At 34.2% G+C, this 22,475-nt stretch overlaps 1 protein-coding gene across 2 annotated transcripts in view; it reads right to left on the bottom strand.

Annotated features, from left to right (window-relative positions):
* The window catches only part of LOC140452005 (rho GTPase-activating protein conundrum-like), a 74,989-nt gene extending 59,818 nt beyond the window's left edge, over positions 1–15,171 (bottom strand). The window contains exon 1 of one of the 2 annotated variants that reach the window (XM_072546012.1): positions 14,906–15,171. The gene's annotated coding sequence lies outside the window, so the exon portion shown is untranslated. The remainder of the gene's footprint in view (positions 1–14,905) is intronic. The other variant, XM_072546011.1, reaches the window with a different exon arrangement.
* Positions 15,172–22,475: the final 7,304 nt, after the last annotated feature.

Genomic DNA, 22,475 nt, shown 5'->3' with positions numbered 1-22,475 from the left:
AACGCGGTACCAATTTGGAAAACAGCTTTCTCGTAACCAAATGATCGTGTATAATAGTGAAAACGCTACCTTTTGATCGTGCAAACTTTTCCACAATTTGTCCCTTCTATGTTTAGCAAAGTTTGGTACTAAAAAGTCTGCTAAAATTTTGTCTTATTCTGAAAATCGCATGAATACACTTTTTCTTCGAATTGTGTCCATTTTCTGGCGTTTTCTTCCTGTGGATATTGTGCTTCTGTAATTGTTCCTTGTTTTCGTTCTTTCAAACGTCTGTAATTGGTTTCGTTGTTAAACACTTAGAAACTATATTTGAAAAGTATAAGTTTTTCTTCTTCTCTTCTTCTATTTATGTAGACATGACTCTGCCTATTTTTCAATGTATCTCCAGTAAGTTGTCGTTCCATCAGTTACGTGGTCTTCGTACTGATGTCTGTAGTAATCTATTTGATGTCATTCGGCTTATATGATCGTTCCATTCTACTCTTCTATTTCTTACCTAGTCCTTGATGTTCTCCACCTTGCGTCTACGTCGTATATATGTACTTCTAGCTCTGTTCCACAGTGGTTTACTATTAATTTTTCTAAGAATTTTCATCTCTTTTGTTTCTAACATCTTTTTTGTCCCCTCTATGTCAGGTCATGTTTCTGCTGCGTTTATCATTAATGTCTGATAACTGTTTTGTAAATTCTGCCTTCCATTTCTTTTCCTATATTTTTATTTCTTCATATTGTTTCATTCGGGCAGCATGTGGCTCTGTTTGCTCTATTCACTTGATCTTCCACTTCCGTTTCGAGCTTTCCCTAGCTATATAATGTGATACATAGATATTTAAACTCTAAAAAACATTTTAAACTTTAAAAGTAAAAGTTCAAAATGATTAAAAAAGATATACAAAAAAGAGCAGACCAAGTTTTTGCGAAAAACAAAAACAAAGCTGCGTCAATGAAGACGATTTGGATCTACGTATGCTAGCTATAGATTTTCAATCGGCGTATGATGAAATGAACAAAACAGAAATTAATGAGGCAATGAGAGAACCTTTAAAAATTATGTAAGTGACACTGAAAAATACCACAAGTAAGATAGCAGTTGAAGGCTAGGTGTCACGGCAGTTCTCAATGATTAATATCGGACAAACAAGGATCTCCTCGCAACAACACTGTTTGATATTATTTTGGAATTCATCTAAGAACAAGTAGTATAAAAGCATCAGTGTATAGCGCATGTAGACGATGTTGCCGTATTTACAAGATCAGAACAAATAAAAAAACATATTTAAAAACATTTGGGAAACAGGCAAAAGATTGTGGATAAAACGATTAGAAAACCCGATATAAATACGAGAAATTTAAAAATTCATGGAGGAATTAAGGACAGATATGTGACTACGAGAAGATAAACCAATAAATAAATTAAATTTATATAAGGAAAACCCACAATACCACAGAAAACTACGACGCAGAGTCAGCAGACTTGGGCATTTTGCACGAATGATTACAGGCATAATTTTCGATGCTGGTCAAACTTTAATCTGCATTGGACGGAGGAGATTCGTATAAAAAATCTACAAAAAGTTAATGTATGGGCGGTTTTAGTAAAAAACCATTTAATTGGTCTTTTTTGTTAAAATTGATAAGATTTTCTTCAATTCTGTTTCGGCGGTACTTACGAAGAGTAGTTCTGTATCCTTTTACAGCAGTGGTACAACGTTCATTCCACCAAGGTGTTAATTTTTCCGTAGAAGTTATTATACTTTTTCCTATGTAAATGTCACCAGCGGAGATTTGTTAAAATTATCTACATCATTATCTATATTTCCAGAGAAGGAAATTTGTTCCATTTGGCGGTCTATTTCGGTTCTAAAACTTGCTCAGTCAGCATTAGAAATCTTACATTTTATTGCTGTTCCTGGTGATTTTTCTTCATTATTTGTTACGGCGATGGGAAAGTACTATCATATAGATCATCTACAACTTTCCATGTTAGAGATTAGAGAAAGATATACTTCGGAATCGAATAGGATTAAGTCAATCTCAAGTATCAAGAGATGTTCGTGATACTAGGCTATCTGTATCGTTTAATTCTGTAGGTAGTTCCTGTTTGAGCTTACTTTACTTTTAGTGATCTGTTGATTAGGTTTGGATAAATTGCATACACGTCAGATAAAAATAAATGAATGTCAGAAGTAATTTGCTGGTCTTCTTTTGTGAGGTTACTACTTCCTGGGACGTCTTCAATAAAGGCTATGGGATTATTTAGTGGAGTAGAGAAGCTTTGTAAATTATTGGTGTAAAGATCTCTCATTATTTTCTTTGATTCATGTGATATTTTGGATTTATTTGTGGGATGTATTTTTGACTTCTTCACGTGTTTTGTGCTTTTTCCATAGAATCATTAGGAGGAGGTTCTTTATGGCGAGTTTTCAATTTCAGAATTAGATATAAGACGACCAAGAGAGTGGGAGCAGTGTGTAGAGTGAGCTAGAAAGTGTTCTTTTCGACCTTGTACCCGCTCATGAAATAATTGTTCTAAGGTAGTAGTTGATGAGGTTTTTGTTGCAGATGATTGTTCACTAGAAGATTGAGGACAATTGACAATTTGTACATCTTACAACTGTATAGCCAGTTTGCTTACATATAAATCATTCCATTTTATCAGTAGATAAGATTGTACGGATTGCATATTCAGAGGAACTTCTTGGCGAATATCAAAGTGGTTTTAGGCCTGGTCAATCAACAACAGACCAGATCTTTGTGCTAAGGCAAATACTGGAAAAAACCAATGAATTCAATATCGACACATACCATCTTTTCGTAGATTTTAAATCGGCCTATGATAGTGTCCTAAGAAATAAATTGTATGAAGCCATAGATGAATTCCACATCACCGATAAACTGATAAGATTGGTTAAGGCTACAATGCGTAAAGTTGTTTGCAAAGTCGAAATACAGAGCGAACAATCACAAGCATTTGAAACACATGTTGGGCTGCGACAGGGAGATGCGCTGGCGTGTCTCTTTTTTAACATAGCTCTGAAAAAGGCGGTCAGGGATGCCCAAATAGACAACAGAGGAAACATTTTTAATAAATCATCCTAAATTTTGGCATATATGCAGATGATGTTGACCTAGTTGCCCGCATAACACGCAAGTTAGAAGAAATGTATACCACCTTGTTAAACGCCTCAAAAAATATGGGCCTGCAAGTAAATGAGAAAACTAAGATAATGGCATCAACACCCAACAATAGAGCCAGAAACATCGGCCACCAATTCACGGTTGATAACTTTGAAGTGGTGGACAAATTCACATACTTAGGCTCCCTGATCACCAAGGAAAATGTCATGACGGAAGAAATCAAGCGAAGAATAATCCTAGCAAACAAATGCTATTTTGGACTGAGTAGACATATGAGAAGCAGAAACTTGAGCCAAAAAAACAAAAATTACCATATACAACATGGGTCGGAGACATGGACCATTTCCAAGGCAGATGAAAACCTCCTGCTTATATTTGAATGAAGGATCCTGAGAAGAATCCTGAGAAGAAAGTAGAAAGTAGAATCCGGATACAAAATGAATTAACGGAAACAATAGATGTGAAAAAGGGACTACGCCAGGGAGACGCTCTATCATGCATCTTGTTCAACATCGTGCTCGAGAAAATACTGAGGGACATAACAGTCAATACACGAGGAACAATCATTAATAAAAGCGTGCAAATACTAGCATTTGCAGATGATGTTGACATAATAGCAAGATCAAGAAGAGAAATGATAGAGGCATACAACCAAATAGAACGAGCCGCACAAAATAGTGGTCTTAAAATCAATCAGACCAAAACAAAATATATGCAGGTAAGAAAAAACGCAGAAATAGGGCAGCCACAAAATATAACAATAGGAGAATACAACATAGAGGAGGTAAAAAACTTTATATATTTGGGATCCCTAGTCACGTCTGATAATAACGTTACGGAGGAAGTGAAGAGGCGAATATTTATTGCAAATAAATGTTACCATGGCTTAATTAGACACCTAAGATCAGATAACGTCGCAAGAAAGACAAAATGCCAAATATATAAAACCCTAATAAGACCGGTACTCACATATGGCTCAGAAACCTGGACACTTACTAAAAGAGAGGAAACGTTGTTAGCCACCTTCGAAAGAAAAATCTTGCGACACATATATAAGGGCACAAAAGAAAACGGAATATGGCGAAGACGATACAACTCTGAACTCTACAAAATATACCAGGATCCGGATATTATAACATTCATCAAAATAGGACGGCTGCGTTGGATAGGACATGTAGAAAGAATGGAAGAAGGCGAAATACCAAACAAAATATTCAAACAGATGCCAGTAGGAAAAAGAACAAGAGGAAGACCGAAACTGAGATACTTAGAACAAATAGAAAATGATATAACAACCTTAAAAATAAAAAACTGGAGAAAAAAAGCACGAAACAGATCGGAATGGAGAAGAATCCTAGAACAGGCCAAGACCCAAAAAGGGTTGTCGAGCCAGTGATGATGATGATGATCCTGAGAAGAATATTCGGTGGCATCTGTGCAAATGGTGTTTGGAGAAGGAGGTACAACTACGAGATATATCACAGATATAAACATATATTTGGTGGTAAAGACGTAGTATCCCTTATAAAAATAAGAAGACTAAGATGGGCTGGACATCTGGCAAGATTACAGCAGAACAACACTCCTAGAAGAATCCTTATGTCACAACCTGTGGGAAGTAGAAATAGGGGTAGGCCAAAACTCAGATGGAGGGATGGTGTAGATGAAGATGGTAGAAAAATAGGCGCACAAACTGGCAACAGTTGGCAATGGATAAAACTGACTGGCGTAATAGACTTAAGAAGGTCAAGGCTCTTTTATAGGGCTGTAGCACCAATGATGATGAAGATTGTACGGTATGGTGTGGAATCGAATTCAATAACTAATGAGGTCTAAAGCTCATAATTTTTTACAATATTTTGTATAATGCTGTGTAGCAAATGTAATACAAATTAAAAATAATTGCCTCAGTTTCAACATTTAATTTAAACGTGACCCTCAGACAATTTTTACACACTAGATAGTACAAGTTTTCCCATAAAACACTAAATTAAGTAATTAGAAATAGATGGGGAATAGTTAAATGACAGTATAAGTCGTTAACTTATCGTATAATGATACACTAATGTCATAATGATGACAATCATGTTCTAAATTTATTTGGTAACTACATATTTTATTATAAACGGTGGGTGACCAAAAATAAAAACATGGAGTGCGATTTTCGTCATTAGCCTACATTATAAACTACAGAAGGTATCAATGATTAAAATTTCGAGCATGTATGCCTAGTCAGGCGCACTTAAAAATGTTTACCGTAAGAATGAGAAGTAAACATTCACACCGCATAGTAAACGTCTATTATATACATGAAAGAGAATAGTAATGACTCTATGGGTAATATTCTGCGTATCCTAATATTCACTTTGGTATGCGAGACTTCTTATTTTATGCAAAGTAACAATAAAAAGTTGTCAACAGAAACATTAACAGGTGTAGTGTGCCTATACATTTGTGTTTAAATTATAAAGTTAATTACTTTGACGGTTCGGTTTCCACAGTATTGACATTTTCAAATTATAATCACAATATAAATCTCTCCGTAATTATCACCGCCTTTATTCCTAAGCGGGATCACTTCCCTAATTACATTTTTCTGTAAGTTTTTATCTTGGGCCAAACCCACTCCCTTACTCAAAGCTTGAGTTGCAACTCAAACGATTCTTGGTTTTGAGTCGTCAGAATTCTTAATATATTGTACCGTTTTTAAATAAAACGAGCGGTTCTTAGTTTATATAAATATATTTATTTATAAGTGTACAGCACGAAAATATCTTATCCACTAAACTAGCTAATATCATGGTTACTTATATATATCTACAAGTTATGTACTAGAATATTCTGGAGTAGTCCACCTCTATCAGTCACGTCGAAAGCGCATCGAGGATGCCAACGATCGATATTATAGATCCATACTTCTAAGAACTGTGACACGTACCACGCATCGGACATGGACCATTTCGTTACACTGCTCCCCTCTTAGATCTGAACGTCCCGATCAGTAACTTTACATGAAGGCCCAGTATGGCGGAATCTACAGGATTCTCCAGCTCTGCATGAACCCCTCAGAAAGAAATAACAGTCTACTGTCTTTGAAGGATACGATCTCTTCGGATTAATGCAACACACAGTAATTCGTACGCCGTTTTTTCGGAAGATCACTTCAAGCATGCTTCTGACAATCTTCCAATCTAGATTTTCTAGTGCATGGCCTATCTTGAGTAAGGCCAAATTCTTGATGTCATAATTGCACTCGATTTTCTTTAAATTAGTTAGAGCACGCCATATATCCTCGTAGATTGCCCTGTCTGTATACGACTTCCTGGTCACCATATACAGCAAACATCGAGGACCATCTTCTAATCTCAGTACTCTTCCAACTTTAGGCTGCTGATTTTTTAACTCTTCCAAACGACCGAACTTCTTATAAAATACGGATGAGATTCCTTTAGTCATCTCAAGATTTTGGGCAACACAGAGGGTTAGAGAGACGTTATGCGGAACACTAAAAAGATCCTGCTGAACTTCTGTGGTCACGCCGAATCTAGCACTCTTTCTCCCTGCGTAATTTGACATAAATTCATTAAAGCTTCGTCGCCGGTCATCTTTGATCTCATGTTGAAGGGTTCGTGCTTCTTCTGTTTCATTTGAGCCAGAATAAGGTGCAAGACGATTTATGTGAACTACTTTTGGTTTACCTTTCGGCAACTTCTTAATTCGGTATATTACGTCATTTATTCTCTTTTTTAATTTCATACGGACCTTCCCATTGTCTTTGCAATTTAGGAGAGAAGCCTCGACGACGTTGTGGATTATACAGCCAAACAAGATCACATACTTCATAGCTTTCATTGTTGCATCGAGAATCATATTGATCTTTCATTCTGTCACTGGCTAACTGGATATGTTGTCGGGCAAGTTCATGAATGTTGTTCATTCTTAACTTCAGGCGGTCGACATAATCTTCGCTTGCAACATGTTCTTCGGAAGGTCTGTAGCCAAACTCTAGGTCGCAGGGCAAACAAACTTCACGACCTAACATCTAAAGTAGTTAAGTAAGTATAACCTAAAGACACACTATTCAATGGCATTATTTTAATTATAACTAATCTAGGCGGTGAGATTTAGTGGTAAAACTATGATAAAATCTTAAATTATGTTGTTTAATATTAATTGATATTCATTCACTTCATTAAAAGTTGATTTGAATCAATTATCGGCTTTAATTTACAATTATACGATTTTTTTCTAATAGGGCTAGTTTTCACTCCTAAAAAATAAAAAACCAACCAACGGCACAAGTCCAGAAGTGAAGTGGAGGGTAAGTAGAACTTAAATCCAAATTTTCCTGCAATTCGATGTTGACATGGAAAATTACAAGATATCGCCGTATTTCACATTCATTTACTGGCCTATTAAAGATTTGATAGTTTTATTATTCATAAAAGATACTAACTTGTAGATATACGTTTTAATTTCATTGTGGTTTTTATTTAAGTGACATCTAATGTATCATTCTAATATAATTTTACGACTTTTAATCCGTAATATCCATCTGTCTTTTATTTTTAATATTCTTTACTATAATATTGACAATAAAACAGCTGCTCCTAATTTTACCAAATAGTACCAATCGTAGTTTGTTCATAAGTTTTACTCCTACATGTACACATGTTAAATATTATCTTATTGTCGCAGTCTTTATATTTTAATATGTTTGTATAGTCGATAGATACGACTGGGAATTTGTTTAACGACCTTGTTTTTCATTAATATTTCTTCAATAAATATTTATAGTGTATACTAGCCTCGTGCTTTAATTTATTAATTTCTTAATTCGGCATTTTTTAAAAAAACGGCGTAATTTTAAGATAAATTTACACGTGAAAAGGAAAATTTAACATAACACTTTATATGCTCATAATCCAGATGTTTTCACACAAAATAAAATTACTCCAGTCGTCAGAGACGAAATTGCCACTGAACCACGGTAAATGAAACTAATAAAATATAATGACGGTATTAGATTTTTGTTTCGATAAAAGACAGCGACAAGCCGCTTATACGTATTTCGACATCTTTAGGTCTCTTCAGAGTGGTATAGATATAGCGGTATTCAGAGCAGTGGCTATACCGCTCTGAAGAGACCTAAAGAGGTCGAAATACGTATAAGCGGTTTGTCGCTGCCCTGTATGGAAACAAAAATCTAATACCGTCATTATGTTTTCTTTAGGGTAGTCAGAGGGCCATTGATTTTCTGCTGGTACCTCGTTATTTTTATATAGCTCGACACAGTAGTTTTGCCATGTTTCCAATATTTCGTCAGTATCGGTCTTTAGATTAAGTTCCTTATCTATTACGGACCACGTTTGAGATTTAAATTATCTGGTAAGGCGTTTGATCTCCTGAACTAAATCCCTCGGTTCATTTGGAGTGCCATGTTCCTCTTTCTCTCTGCATATTTGAGAGATGTAATCAGGTTTGTCTTTGCGGCACAGTTTTCTGATTTCTTTCTATAACGCTCTGTATTCATCGTTTGTGATTACCAATTGTGATTATTTTTAGAGGATATGGTCTCTACAAGACGTTCTCATAATCAAGAGTCATTGAAACAGGCTCTAGTAGAAGTTGTAGACAATGTACCTATAGATGTCGTCCGTATAGCGATCGATGAATGGCCTAACACACTTTGACGCTGTATTCAGGCAAATAGCGGCAATTTTGAATATTTTTTGTAGTTTATAGTTCATTATATTAGTAATAAATGGTGCAAAAATCAACACAGTAGTATTTTTTTAGTTAAATACCTTGTATCAATATTTATGGCAAGACTAGGTATATATATTAAATTTTCTTTTCTTTGTAATTTTTTTATTCCATAGAATACCATTGATTTTATCGCTCTTTTATTCTTTTTTCTACTTCTTTGGCCTACGATTGGTCTTAATTTAAACTGTTTTTGTAGATGTTTTTGTGTTGTATTTGTAAAAATACCCTTTTATGTTGTAACCTTTTATCTACAAGTTTAAATGATTTTTAACATATTTTATGACAATGTTCACTAACAGTTTCCAAAATGACTTAAACCTCATTTTATTTTCTTTAAAATTGTGTTTAAAAGAAATCCGACCATATTTCCTTCTAAAACCAGGTCAATGAATTCCTATCAGCAATTATCAAGTGACATCAGCCTAGAATAGATATTTTTCTCATTAAAAATACATTTTTTTAACAATCATATTGTAAAGAGGTATTATCAAATCAAAATATTCTATCAACTAGATAAGTAGAGTGATTCTCTTATCAGTTTTGTTTCAGAATGTATGTATATAAAACAAAAATATTATCAAAGAAGGTAAAAATAAAATTGTATTTTGTATGTAAGGATTTGTTAAATATTAGCTGAGTACTTTCCGCTACAATGCCATCATCAGTGATAATTAGACAATTTAAAAGTACCACTATGTAGTTATTTTCTTAAAAATTTTGTATTTGTGTTTGAGAAAATACGTCAACAAAAACATTTAAAAAAACATTAAAAAGAACACAGAGAGATTAAAATATTTTATGTATGGTTCGGTGAGCGTGGCTCCGATCCACTTTAAGTATTATTAGTACTGAAGTACTAAGACTAGTCTCTTCTTAGTACTTTTTAATGCTGTTTAATGCTTCCATCCAAACATTACAGAGTTGCCTAACCCTTGATGTATTCCTAAAATACGTTTTCACTCAATTCCATAATTTTTTATTTTAATTCATTGGTTTCTTATTAAGGCCCATTTTGTTAGTAGCGGCGTCAGTTCGATGCCATTTGACTATGGCCTTTTTTTGATCGTAACGCCCTATATTAGTGAAATGGCAGATATACCGACTATTCCACGAAACGAAAACTTATTAATTTGTTCTGACTATAGAATTTTCTTCTTTTTTCTGCTTGTAATGTAGTTTAGATAGCAGACTTTCATCCGTATGAAGATTTACTGAAAAAAAACGGCGTGTAAATTATCTTGAAGTACAGGTTGACCATTATATATGTGCTGCTGAGTTTATTTGAAACTTCTAGATCCAAAGACGAGCTGTAGATAGAGGCTGGGCAAGATTCTTAGATGCCATTCGGCACTAAGCAACAGAACGAGGTGGTTGAACTTTTTCAGACCAGTACAAGTGATTTTGTGACTAGTGTTGTTAATATAGGAGGAATAAAATATGGAATTGGTTTCTAAACTTTCAAATAAGAAACTAACTGGGAAAACGACAGAGGGAAGTTAAGATGTGCTTCAATTTATGTGGAGATTTGTTGTAGAGATTAAGTAACCACTTATCGAAACAAAAAAAGTGTAAGGACGTGTAGCCCGTATAACTGGGTTAAGATTGCGAACTGTCAAAAAAAAAGAACTGAGAAGAATTAAGATAGCGAACAAGGAGAATTTTCTACGCCTGACACAAAATTAAAAAAGGAGTCTAAGCACAATTTGACGACTTTAGATATTAATATTTTACGATATATCATTAACTATCATACCCAAGAAATGCTAGAGACAACTTTACAGAAAATTCATCAAAAAGTTAAAAAGCAAATAGTTACACTTAATAAACAAATGAAAGTTTGCGCAAAGTAACGAAAAAAATGGGATTTTTTCCGATCCGATTCCGATCAAGGACATTTTCAACCTGTTTTCGAAAGACAGGCAACCATTTTCGGTCGGTCCAGCGCATTTGCGGTCTTCCTCGTGGTCTTTTAGCTTCATACTGCTGCCAATTCCCGATTTTTTTATTCCATCGGCCATCCTTAAGACGTTATGTCCAGCCCATTTCCATTTCAGTTTAGCAGCCTGTTCGACAGCATCTTTTACTTTTGTTCTATTACGAATGTCTTCATTGGTTTTATGGTCTTTGAGTGAGATACCCAACATCTGTCGTTCCATAGCTCTCTGAATTTTTCGGATCTTCTCCATGTTTATTTTAGTGAATGTCCAGGTTTGAGCTCCATATGTAAGTAAAGGTAGGATACATAAATTAAACACTTTGTTTCGCAGTCTTTGAGATATATTTTTATTTTTAAGTACGTATGAGAGTCTTCCGATTGCTGCCCATCCCATTTTTACATGTCTGCTTATTTCGGTAGTCTGATTTTCTTTGCTTACCTTGACATTTTGATCCAGATAAATGTATATTCATCTACGTGTTCTATCTCTGTCCCTTGGATGTTTATCATAGATTTGTCTTTGTTTAACATTAGTTTAGTTTTGCTGTTTTTTTACACAGAATTCCTTTTTTTAGGGATTCCACGTATCGGCTATTAGTACTACATCATCTGCGTATCTAAGATGGTTCAAGTATCTTCCGTTAATAGGGATTCCCTTATTTTCCCAGTCTATTGACTTAAAGATATCTTCTAGGGCAGCTGTAAATAATTTCGGAGATATTGTGTCTCCTTGTCTTACGCCTCGGTTGATTTTTACTGGTCTTGTTTTCAAGATTTCCAAGATTTCAAAATTTTGCGATTGATAAAATTCTTGAAAATAAACGTCATGCAGAGTTCCGAAATTGAAAAAAACATTCTACTAAAGAGGTACCGGTTGAACAACAGCCTTTAACAGTAAGACATGTGGAAGCAATTTTCTATTTTTGATTCATGTTGCATCTGCTTCCGCTCAAATAAGACCAAGAACTTTAAATGCCTGTTGGAAAAAGGTTTTCCAGAATGTGTAACAAGCAATGCAACCATTCAAACATCGACACTATCAGAGGAAATGATTAATTTGGCACATGAAATTGGCGGAGATGGTTTTAATACCTTCAGCCACGACGATATAGATGAATTTCTTGTGGATGATGGATTAAGTGACCATGATATAATTGATCAAACTGTAGATCTAACTTTAAATAGCATCATGAGTCTAGAAGAAGATAATGATGAGGAAGAAAAACCAACCTCCCTCACTGCCAAATTAATTCGAGAAGGTCTTCAACTTTGCAGTAAATTAGAAAATCATTTTCTTATTAATGACCCCAATTCTGAACGAGCCCTTAAATTACAACCTGAGCTGCAGAAGTGCATGTCAAGATATCGTGAGCTACATAAAAAATGACTAGCATCATCATCGCAAAGTTTAATTACTGATTACATTGTCAAAAAAGGAACAGCTACACAGAACGAGAATGAACTTTTTGAAAATCCATCGCCTTTACCGCAAATATCTATTGCAGAGACAGTTTCTTCTGACGATGAAGATGATTTTGAGCCACTTCGCAAACGTAAACCATTATGCAAACGTAAAACTATATGTACCTATTACTTTTCCATAAAATAAAATTAAGTTTTGAATACAAGTTTGTGTCTGAATTTCTTTCAGATATTCGAAGTAATTTATCATGGAGATTATTTCTTTTAATTTCTGCAAACTTTTTTGTTTTCGTCTTGGTTTTATGTATAATTTTACGTATCCCTACTTTTTCCAGGCAAGTAATGTCTTCTTTTACACGATTTTTTGACATTCGCTTTTCTGTGGAACGTATCCACCGCATACAACGAGACCTTAATGTATATTTATCAGCGATATCATGTTCTCTTTTCCTTTAATTCTTATTGCACACATTCTGTCAGATTTTGCTACAAATCGTTTTACCTGCTCCAAAAAAACCCACTCCAAAATTCCTATTTTAGCCTCTACTTGTATAAAACGTGTATGAACAAATCTTTTCAATGTTGTTTCCAGTCAAATGCGTTTCTTGAATTGCTATGATGTGTATTTTAATTTCTTATGATCTTTTATTAAGTTAATTAATGCTCCCTCCTCGTATATTCCTCGTATATTCCATGTCGCAATATTTAGGTATGTATTCTTATTTTTTGTTTTGCTATTTCTGTTCAAACTCATGTTCCTGTTCATCGCTAGGATCCGTCGGCATAATGGGTCGTCTTTTTCATTTTCCACTGCTATATGCCGTTTTTGGGTCCATATTTCTAGAATTTTCTCATTTGAATGTACCATTTCCGGCCCATTTCCATTTTATGCCATCCACAGGTAGCTTTTGGTACCCTGTCTTCACGTTTTTACCTTCAGCTCTTAATTCCTTACCTCTATTTACAATCTTCTGCTTCACGTGTCTTTCCTTTTTGGTCAGGTCATCGTTGATGAAGATCTTTTCTCCCACTCCAGTAAGAAATCAGATTTTGCTTTTTTCTTTCATTACGTTTTGCATAAAATCTTTTACGTTATTTTTCAAGAGTACTTATTTCTCTGATCTGTTGCGACTATTAATAGACCCGTAATTACTATGTTATTTCTTTTCATTTCTTTCTACTTCGTTTTCAACCTGGGTTAATTTGTTTTTTGTTTCTTCCAATTCTTGCTCTATGTTTATATTTTATTTTTTCAGTGCTATAATCTCTTGTGTATATTCCTTATTTTCATTCCAGATCTCTTTCAGTTCTCCCATAATCTTCTTGAACATACTCATAACGTCATCCTCATCCTCTGAATCTTCTACCCTTGGTTTTCTTTTGTTTGGGGTTCTGGCAGTTTTTTTGCTCTGCAGGAAAGGTGAAGTTGCCCCTTTATCTTTTCTATTCTTGCCTTCTGAAGCGTAATCATTACTATTTGTGTGCATCAAATCTGTTTCTAAGGACCGCAAAAGGAACTAGATCCGCTTCAACCACTCAAAAATCCAGTTCCTATCAGTACTCATTTATCAGAATTATGTGGCACTTTGGAACTTTGTCAATGTCGCAAATCTAGTTCCGCCAATATGACTGTTTTGAATTGTAAATAACTTTACTTACTCTTATCACTTCAAACACTGGTTTTTACTGGTAGGATAAAAGTTGTTTAGAATTAATTAACTTATCCATTTCCGAACCTAATTTGAACATATGTTCTTCCACCCCAGAGAAGGGGTGTCCTGCTTGGTATAGTTATAATCAGATAATGATGGGAAAGGAAGGGATGGAAATTCCTAATTAAAAATTTCTTGGTGTTGCCATTAGACGGTATCATTGATTATAAACCACCTGTTGGGTTGGGTTGTATTACGGTATGTAATACACTTATGTATTAAGAAAAGCAAACTGTCTTAAAATGTAATCCCCCTTGAGATTTGTTGTGAATAAAGGGGCTGTTTTCGAAGAGTAATTTCAAATAATGAAGATTAGTTTCCAATTTCATAGTTTCCTGAAATAATCAGTTTATTATTCAGTTAGTTCTGCAGTTACAGGATCCATTACTCCTAAATAGAGAACTAGTCCAAGACCAGTAATAAAAAATAAGAAAAGACTCAGATATAGCACATAAACTTTAGGGGAGAACTTGAGAGAAGAATAAATAACACTTTTGCTTTACTAATATTGTAAAATAATCACTTAAAGAAGTCGCCTTCCTAAAATATTCAAGTAATAATTTATATTTCCATTGAAGGTTTTAAGATAACATACATACATATTCAATATTCCCCCAAAACAGTAAGTACCTAATTAGAAACATTATTTGACAGATAGTCGTTCTAGGGTTCTATTATATGGAAACATTCAAAAAATACTTTTAAATATAGAAAAATTACTGACTTTTACTTTAAGTAATGTACCTATATACAGGAGAAAGGTGTAAAACCTGAAATTTAATGGTTCCTTTTAATTTTTCAAGGATATTTAGCTACTTGAAGGTATCTATTATAATTTATTTCGCGTTTATTACGTGTTAAGCTTATGATCATTCACAATATTTAAAATTTAAATAATTATTCATTAAAAATACAAAGAAAAACATACCAAATAATCACTTCCAAGATTGTGGTTATGAACTCACTCTGATATTAAAAACAGTTCCTCTTAAACTTTTTGACACTTTTTAAATAACACTTGCACTTTTTAGTTTATTTATGCTCGATTTTGAAATAAAATAACACTCTGTTGTAATTAATAAAAGCATAGAAAACTTCGAAATAAGTACCTCCTATCACATTTAATGCGACACAAGCGACCACATTTACTAATACAATTTGGTTCCCTACCTACTCAAAATAAACATCACAAAATACAACGTCAACAAAGTTGTATAGCTTGTCTATTTTTCTAGATGACATAACCTACAGCGCGATCTCTTGGAAATATTTATAAACACACCATGTTTTACAGGAAGTTTTCGTGGATAAATTTTCTGTTAGTTGTTAGGATTTGCCTAAGGAGGGCTGTAAGATCTTTGTAGGTCTTTATATTGGTCTTTATAGATTTACCTCTTACTAAAATTTTAAAGCGACATCTATATATACACATACTTAACGATTATTATATTGGTAATAAAGGTAGGATATTCTGGAATGATGTTTGATCGATGTTTTTTAATCATATAAGAGGTGTGTCAAAAATGTGAGTTTTGCTCAAAAGTAAAGAATTTTTATTCTTGAAAATATCGAAAATTATTATTGAAGAATATCACGTTTTAGCGCAATAGCACATTCTTATTATTTAAAGTCAATAATAAGGTCTTTTCTTGGACGAGAAATTGGTCTGTAGGAAGGAGGGTCACTTTTTGTTTTGTAAAGTTTTAGATTGGGAATAATTCTTGATTCAGACCGGACTAAAGGGAATTTTTTATTAAGGAATAGGTGATTGAAAATTTCTAAGAGATAATTTTTTTGATCATTTCAAGAAACTTCGACAGATTTTATATGAGAAAGGCTTCGCAGGAAAACCTGCTCAAATTTACAACATGGACGAAAAAAGATACCAGATTACACTTCATTACCAACAAACTGTATTGGCTAGTAAAGGTGCTAAAAGGGTGCATATGGTTGCACCAGAGCACGGCGAAAATAATCGTGGCATGTGGCAACGGCATAGGCAACAGCATTCCGCCACTTATCATTATGAAAGGGAAACGAGTTAAACCAGAATGGTATTGTAATCTTCCAGCAAAAACAAAAATTATAATCACCAAGAAAGGAAGCTGACAGCAGATGCATTTATAGAGTGGTCAGATCACTTCTGCCGATTCAAAAATCCTGGACCATCCCTTTTAATTTCTGGTGCTTTATCTCATTTAGACATTAGAATTGTGGAAGCTGCAATAAAAAAGATGTAACTCTGTTTTGTCTACCGTCCAACACCATCCATGAGCTTCAACCACTCGATGAAGCAGTCTTCAGGAGTTTTAAATCTTACTGGGATGAGTAGGTGTTAAATTTTTGGGTGAACCATAGTAACGAACGTACCATCAACCGAGCAAGATTTGGGCAAATATTTACGTCGGTTTGTTTGAAGCAACTGGAATATGTCCATTCAATCCACTTTGCTATTCCGGATGCTTCCTTTGCACCTAGTTGTCTGACACAAGGAGACACAATTGAAACAATCGCCGAAGATTTTCAAGAAGAATCCTACAATCGAACCAGAAATTGAAACAACTGGCAAACAGAATACAAATTTCGAAGAACAGCTATCCTGCAGCGGTGTAAACAAAAATAATAAAAGCAAAGCATTCTCGAGTAGTGAGAAAAGGAAAATTACCAAAAAAAAGGACTGACCAAAGTTTTTCAAACTTAGATCTCAGATGAAGACAGTGAGTCATTTGGGTCTTATACAAGTGGTACAGCTTCCAGCGACGATTATAGTGATGCAATTTCCACGTCAAATAAATATAATAAAAATAAGGTTGTAAAAATAAGTGAGACGGAGCCACGTGAAGAACTAAATGCAAGTTTTGCTACTGTACCGGGTAGCTGGATTCTCATCACCAGATAACCGTAGATGCGCCTCACAATATGTGGAGAAGTTCAGGCAAACTTTCGATGAAAGGCACCAATTATACGGGTTTGACGAACCACCAGGAATCAGCCGACTTAAATCAAGGAAAAGGTTTATGAGAAATGTCAGCGTCGAACCACCCGAACTGTTCCCCCTACATCCAGAACGACCTAATGGAATGAACCTGGACTGGAGAACCTGGCGGACACTGAATCGCATAAGCACAGGTGTTGCCCCTGTAAAACAGAACCTCATTAAATGGGGCATCAAGACAGACAGCGACGCACTTTGTGAATGTAGGGAAATACAGAACGTGGAGCACCTGAGAGTATGCAGACTTTGCCCATCACAGTGCACCCTCGATGATTTATGGCTCGCAAATACAAAGGGTGTAGACGTAGCCCGATATTGGGCAGAAAAACTGTAGTCGGATCCAGACACGAAAAAGTAAAAGTAAAGTAAGCTGATTACACAGGAATTAAAAGTATCAACAAAAAAACGTCGAGAGGCCATTAATGCGACAGCACAAGAAGTTACCAGAGATTTATTTAGTGCACAATCTCATAGCTCAGCAAAACCAAAACCAAATTTAAAAAAAGATTCATGGTACTGTTTCTTGTGTGATGAGGATAGAGTGACTGATATGCGCAAGTGTATTTGTTGTAATAAGTATATCCACGAGGAATGTATAGGATTAACAAAAGACGACAAGGATATATTTGTATGTCCTCGATGTGTGTAAATGTGCGATATATGTAATGTATTAAAAAATTTTTGTTTTTATTATGAATAAAAGTTTCTTTCACCAAAATGAAACTGGGCTTATTAAGTTACCAGTTCCAAATAAGGCCAAATATTCAAGATTTATTCAATGTTAAAATTTTATATTTCTTTATTTATTTATTAAGTATTTTATCGTGAAATTCGATAGCTAAAATGTTAGGCAATAATTTGACCATGTTTCTTTTTTACTTTGATATTTTGTTTGTAATAAGATATTTTGTTTTCGCCCGTTATAAGTTTTTTTAAAATTGTTGTTGTTTGATATTAACGCTTTTTAGTATAATATCATTGAAATAATGCGTTACAAAATCTATGCTATCTTCTAGAATAAGATTCGTAAGATAATTATTTATTAGATCTCTATATAAGTCCCGGTTTGCGGAGTTTAATTTCCATTTTTGTTAAACAGGAATATCCGGCTGACCATACCCAATGGTTTTAATTGTTAGAGGAAAATGGTCGCTATTATACAGGTAGTTAAGACTGTTTGAAGAAAAACTTACAGTGATCACACAACTGTATATCGATGGCAGAAAAAGTACTATTGTGGGAGCTAAAATGAGTAGGTTTACCAGTATTCATTAATATTAGATTTTGATTATCTATTAATTTCTGAAGAACTCTTCCACATTTTTCTGTGTTTATACTACCCCATGTGCTATTATGGCAATTTAAATAAACATGTATTAAGTTGGGAGCAGAAATATGATCAATTAAGTGCTGTAAGTACATTTTCATTTGGATGAGGGAGGTACAGTTACTATACAAAAACTAGTACAGTTTTTGATATGCAAGTTGTTGGGTTTAAGATATGTCTTCCGTAAACAGAATATTAGAGAAGACAATTCTTTCATTCATATATTAAGAGGTTCTATGTTGTTGTAATAGCCGTTTAGGTTCCACTGTAAAATAAATAATGTCTGTAAAGTGCACTTGTCTAGTAAAGTTAAATAAAAATAAATGTTTTCTGAGAAACAAAAAAATGTCTTTGGAAGATATAGTTTAACAATTTTATGATTAATAATAATAAATACAACACTTGACTGGTCATAAACTTGAAAAATAACACTTTTAAGTAAAAATAAAATTTAGTAGGTACATGACGAGACACAGTCTACATAATTGGGATATGCAAGAATTATAAAAATTCTATTTTCTTACTTAATAATATATCTAAAACATCGTATAATGCCGTGAGGTGCAGGTAATTACAATTACTGGAGAAATGATCAACAATTCTATTATGTAGTAGCTCTTGTGAATTGCGTGTGTTTATTCGTTTCAATGGGTTTGTATTGTTTGTATTTAGAGTTGCATACCTGATAGGACAAAGCCATTGATGTTGCAGGAAATCGTATATTATAATAGGAGAATTTTGTAAGCAAATCGTGAGTTGTGAAAAAAGTTTAAAATAAACTGTTTCATTTTAAAATATTGTACGTTATATTTCTTCTTCTTCTCTGTGTAGTTATTTTGTTATTTGGGTTTCTATTATTTGTTGTACTTAGTAGTATTTTTTAATTAGTGACAATATAATCTGCTAATGATTTTTGACTCTATAATTCTTATATTACATTTGGATTGGTGCTTATTTTTCAAGAATGTATTTATTGAGAAATGTGATTTCTTAGATTATATACCTAACAAACATTGGTTATCAGAAAATATCTAGCATTTACATTATAATGTAGATATTATGCTAAACCAACAACCGACGCAATGTACGAGTTCAATTCTGTGTTCTCCGGAAGAAGGGCCCATAGGCCTATAGGCACTTATTCTAGCCACGGCCTCCATTGCAAGAAGGAAGGTGCAGGAGATCAGCGAAAACAACGACATCCAAATATCTTATTAATTTAAGTGATAATACGGTTGTAAATGTCTGCCTAAAGGCATTTCTGAATATATTTCGTATTACAAGACAAAGAGTTAGAACAATCATTAAAAATTATAAAAAGGACAATATTGTACTATACTTTTACTGAAAAAGGGGTGGAGATAGAAAGAAAACCAAATTTTTAACTAAGAAACAAATTTTTATGGCTTTTATAATGAAGCTAAAATGTATTGAGTCACATTATTGCCGTTGCAAATCCGAACGGACATATCTGTCTAAAAACTTAAACATTACTAAACTCAGCCGTTTTTACTCAAATGATCCACATACATGTGTTACACATGTTTATCAAATGTCAAAAAAGAATCTACAAGCTACGAGCCAGGCCATTCTATAATTTACTAAAGGAATAAAATACCAACATAATCATGTTCTCCTTCGACCTTCAGAAAAACCTGTCCTTGCCAAAAGTGCCAGATCAGCAGTCATATTACAGCAGACAGCTTTATTTACATCACTGTACCTCACCATCACCTCACTGTCATTCAGGGATACTCAAAGGCTGCACTTGGGTCTCATAACTCATTCAGCTATTGCTAGACCGAGGACCAATGCGGGAAATCTTCTTGTTTTGTTAGCTGACCATGATTTTAACTTTTTCGACTGGAATACCGAGGCTGATATCATGATTAAAGCTACAAGGGAGTGGCGTTTTAAACTAACCGAATATTAACGACTTTATCTGAAACAATCCATCAAAAACCTTAAGATATTTTGATGAAGGGTGATGCAAATTTCAACGTTTCAACTGGAGTGTTTCGAAGCTTAACCAAGATTAAAGAAAGGTTATCTCGTATGAATCTTACCATACTTGAAGCCAACAATACATAAAATGTCAGTCGGGAGAAATTAAAAGGCGTCAAGAATTTGCTTGAAATTTATTTTGGAGACACTTGGCTCCAAAATCCAAGGTTGGAATCCTACAAAGCAGTTTTACAGAACATGGATCTATCAAGCGTACCTAACCACGAAGACTTATTCTGTGGTCCACAAAGTGAGGAAAATATGTCACTATCTGTGTAATTTCATTAAAACAAAATTATTTTTGACAAGAATGACTTTTGATTTAACTACATCCATTTCAAATGACTTGGAGGCAGCGAAATGTGTAACAAAGTAACCAAAGATACAGTATTAGTAACACAATCGCTAATATTCATTTTTCTTTCTGAATTTTCTCAGTAGATACTTGACAGACTATAAAAAATTTGTGTGAAACAAAATCCACATTACATATTTACAACAAATTAAAATAATCAGGCAAATCGTAACCGAAATAAAGCTACCACAAAATTACGCGGTTCCTGTAAAATTGGTCAAGGATTGGCGACTTTGATAATAGGCGACTGATATGTTATTGACTGGGCCCGAAAGGAATACTTGTAGAAATGTTGAAGGAGGGGAGTGAAATTATTCTCGAAGAATTGAAAAATTTTTTCAACGAATGTCTTCTCAGATGAGAAGTCCCAGATGATTGGAATGGCAGTTTGACAATACTTCTCTTCAAAAAAGGAGACAGGTGAGAAATGAAGAACTATAGGCCAATCTCACTGCTGACCCAAATGTACAAACTGTTTATGAGAGTAATAACTAACAGTTTAACGTCGAAACTCGATAGCTTTCAACCGGTAGAGCAGGGAGGATTCCTAAAGGGTTACAGTACAGCGGATCACATTCTTACAGTCAGAACTGTGATTGTGATAAAATATCACTTGAACTTATACATTGGCTTCGTTGATTATGAAAAGGTATTCGACTTCATAGAACTTTGGGCAATAGAGAGAGGTATGAATAACTGCAGGATTGACCCCCGATACAGAATGCTCATACATAATATTTACAAGAAAGCTACAATGAAAATACAAATAGATGCGAAAACCAAAGCTATACCAAGCAACAGAGGAATTTGCCAGGGAGATCTCATGAAAGCTATTTACACTTGGACTGGAAGACGTGTTTAAAGACATTAACTGGGCAGATAAAGGAATAAATGTTAATGGAAGAAAACTGAGTCATTTGAGAAACGCTGATGACACTGTAATATTCGCTACCAGTTTCGAAGAACTACAGACCATGGTGACGTAACTATTTCAAGCTTCGGAAAAAGTAGGTCTTAAGATGAACTTGGAAAAAACAAAATTAATGACAAATATACCGAACATTAGAGAAATAACGTTGAACGACATAAATTTAGAAACAGTAAGCGAATACATCTACCTGGGACAGATAATAAAAGTTAACAAAGAAAATAAAACTGCTGAAATTACCACAAGAATAAGGTTAGCGTGGGCAGGATTTGAAAAACTGAGTTGGATTTTGAAAAGCACTAAAATAGAACAATATTTGAAAACCAGAATTTACGATCAGTGTATCCTCATTATACTCACGAATGGTTCACAGACGTGGACTTTCACCAAGTCTAATATGGATAAAATAGTAAAGGCACAAAGAGCGATGGAAAGATCAATACTCGGGGTGAGACTTATAATGGATCGTTTTATAGTAAACTAGTCAATAAATGGAACAAATCACCATGGTTCAATCAATTTCCTTATAAAGACAGAAGGCATATCACCACAGTAATTAGAATGAGAACAGGACATTGTTCCACTCCAGTTCATTTATTCCGCATAAGTATTAGTGACAACCCATACTGTGAATGTGGTCAAATTGGATCTCTGAATCATATTATGCTAGAGTGTCCAATAAACGTTTCTCCAAATTTTGACCTCTACAAAGAATTGGTTAAAACAAAACTACAAATTCCTATAGAGATTTGCTCTCTACTCTTAATCCTCAAAGACTAAATTTGTTGATTACTTTTCTTAATCTAGCCAAAATCAATCCAAAATATATATTCCTTTCTTATATTCTACTATAACATAACCTTACAAATTCCTCTCTTCTTTTACACCT

The sequence above is a fragment of the Diabrotica undecimpunctata genome, chromosome 10 (assembly GCF_040954645.1).
Source record: "Diabrotica undecimpunctata isolate CICGRU chromosome 10, icDiaUnde3, whole genome shotgun sequence".
NCBI classification, from domain to species: domain Eukaryota; kingdom Metazoa; phylum Arthropoda; class Insecta; order Coleoptera; family Chrysomelidae; genus Diabrotica; species Diabrotica undecimpunctata.
The sequence above is the reverse complement of the archived record's forward strand: the minus strand, read 5'-3'. Positions and strand labels throughout refer to the sequence as shown.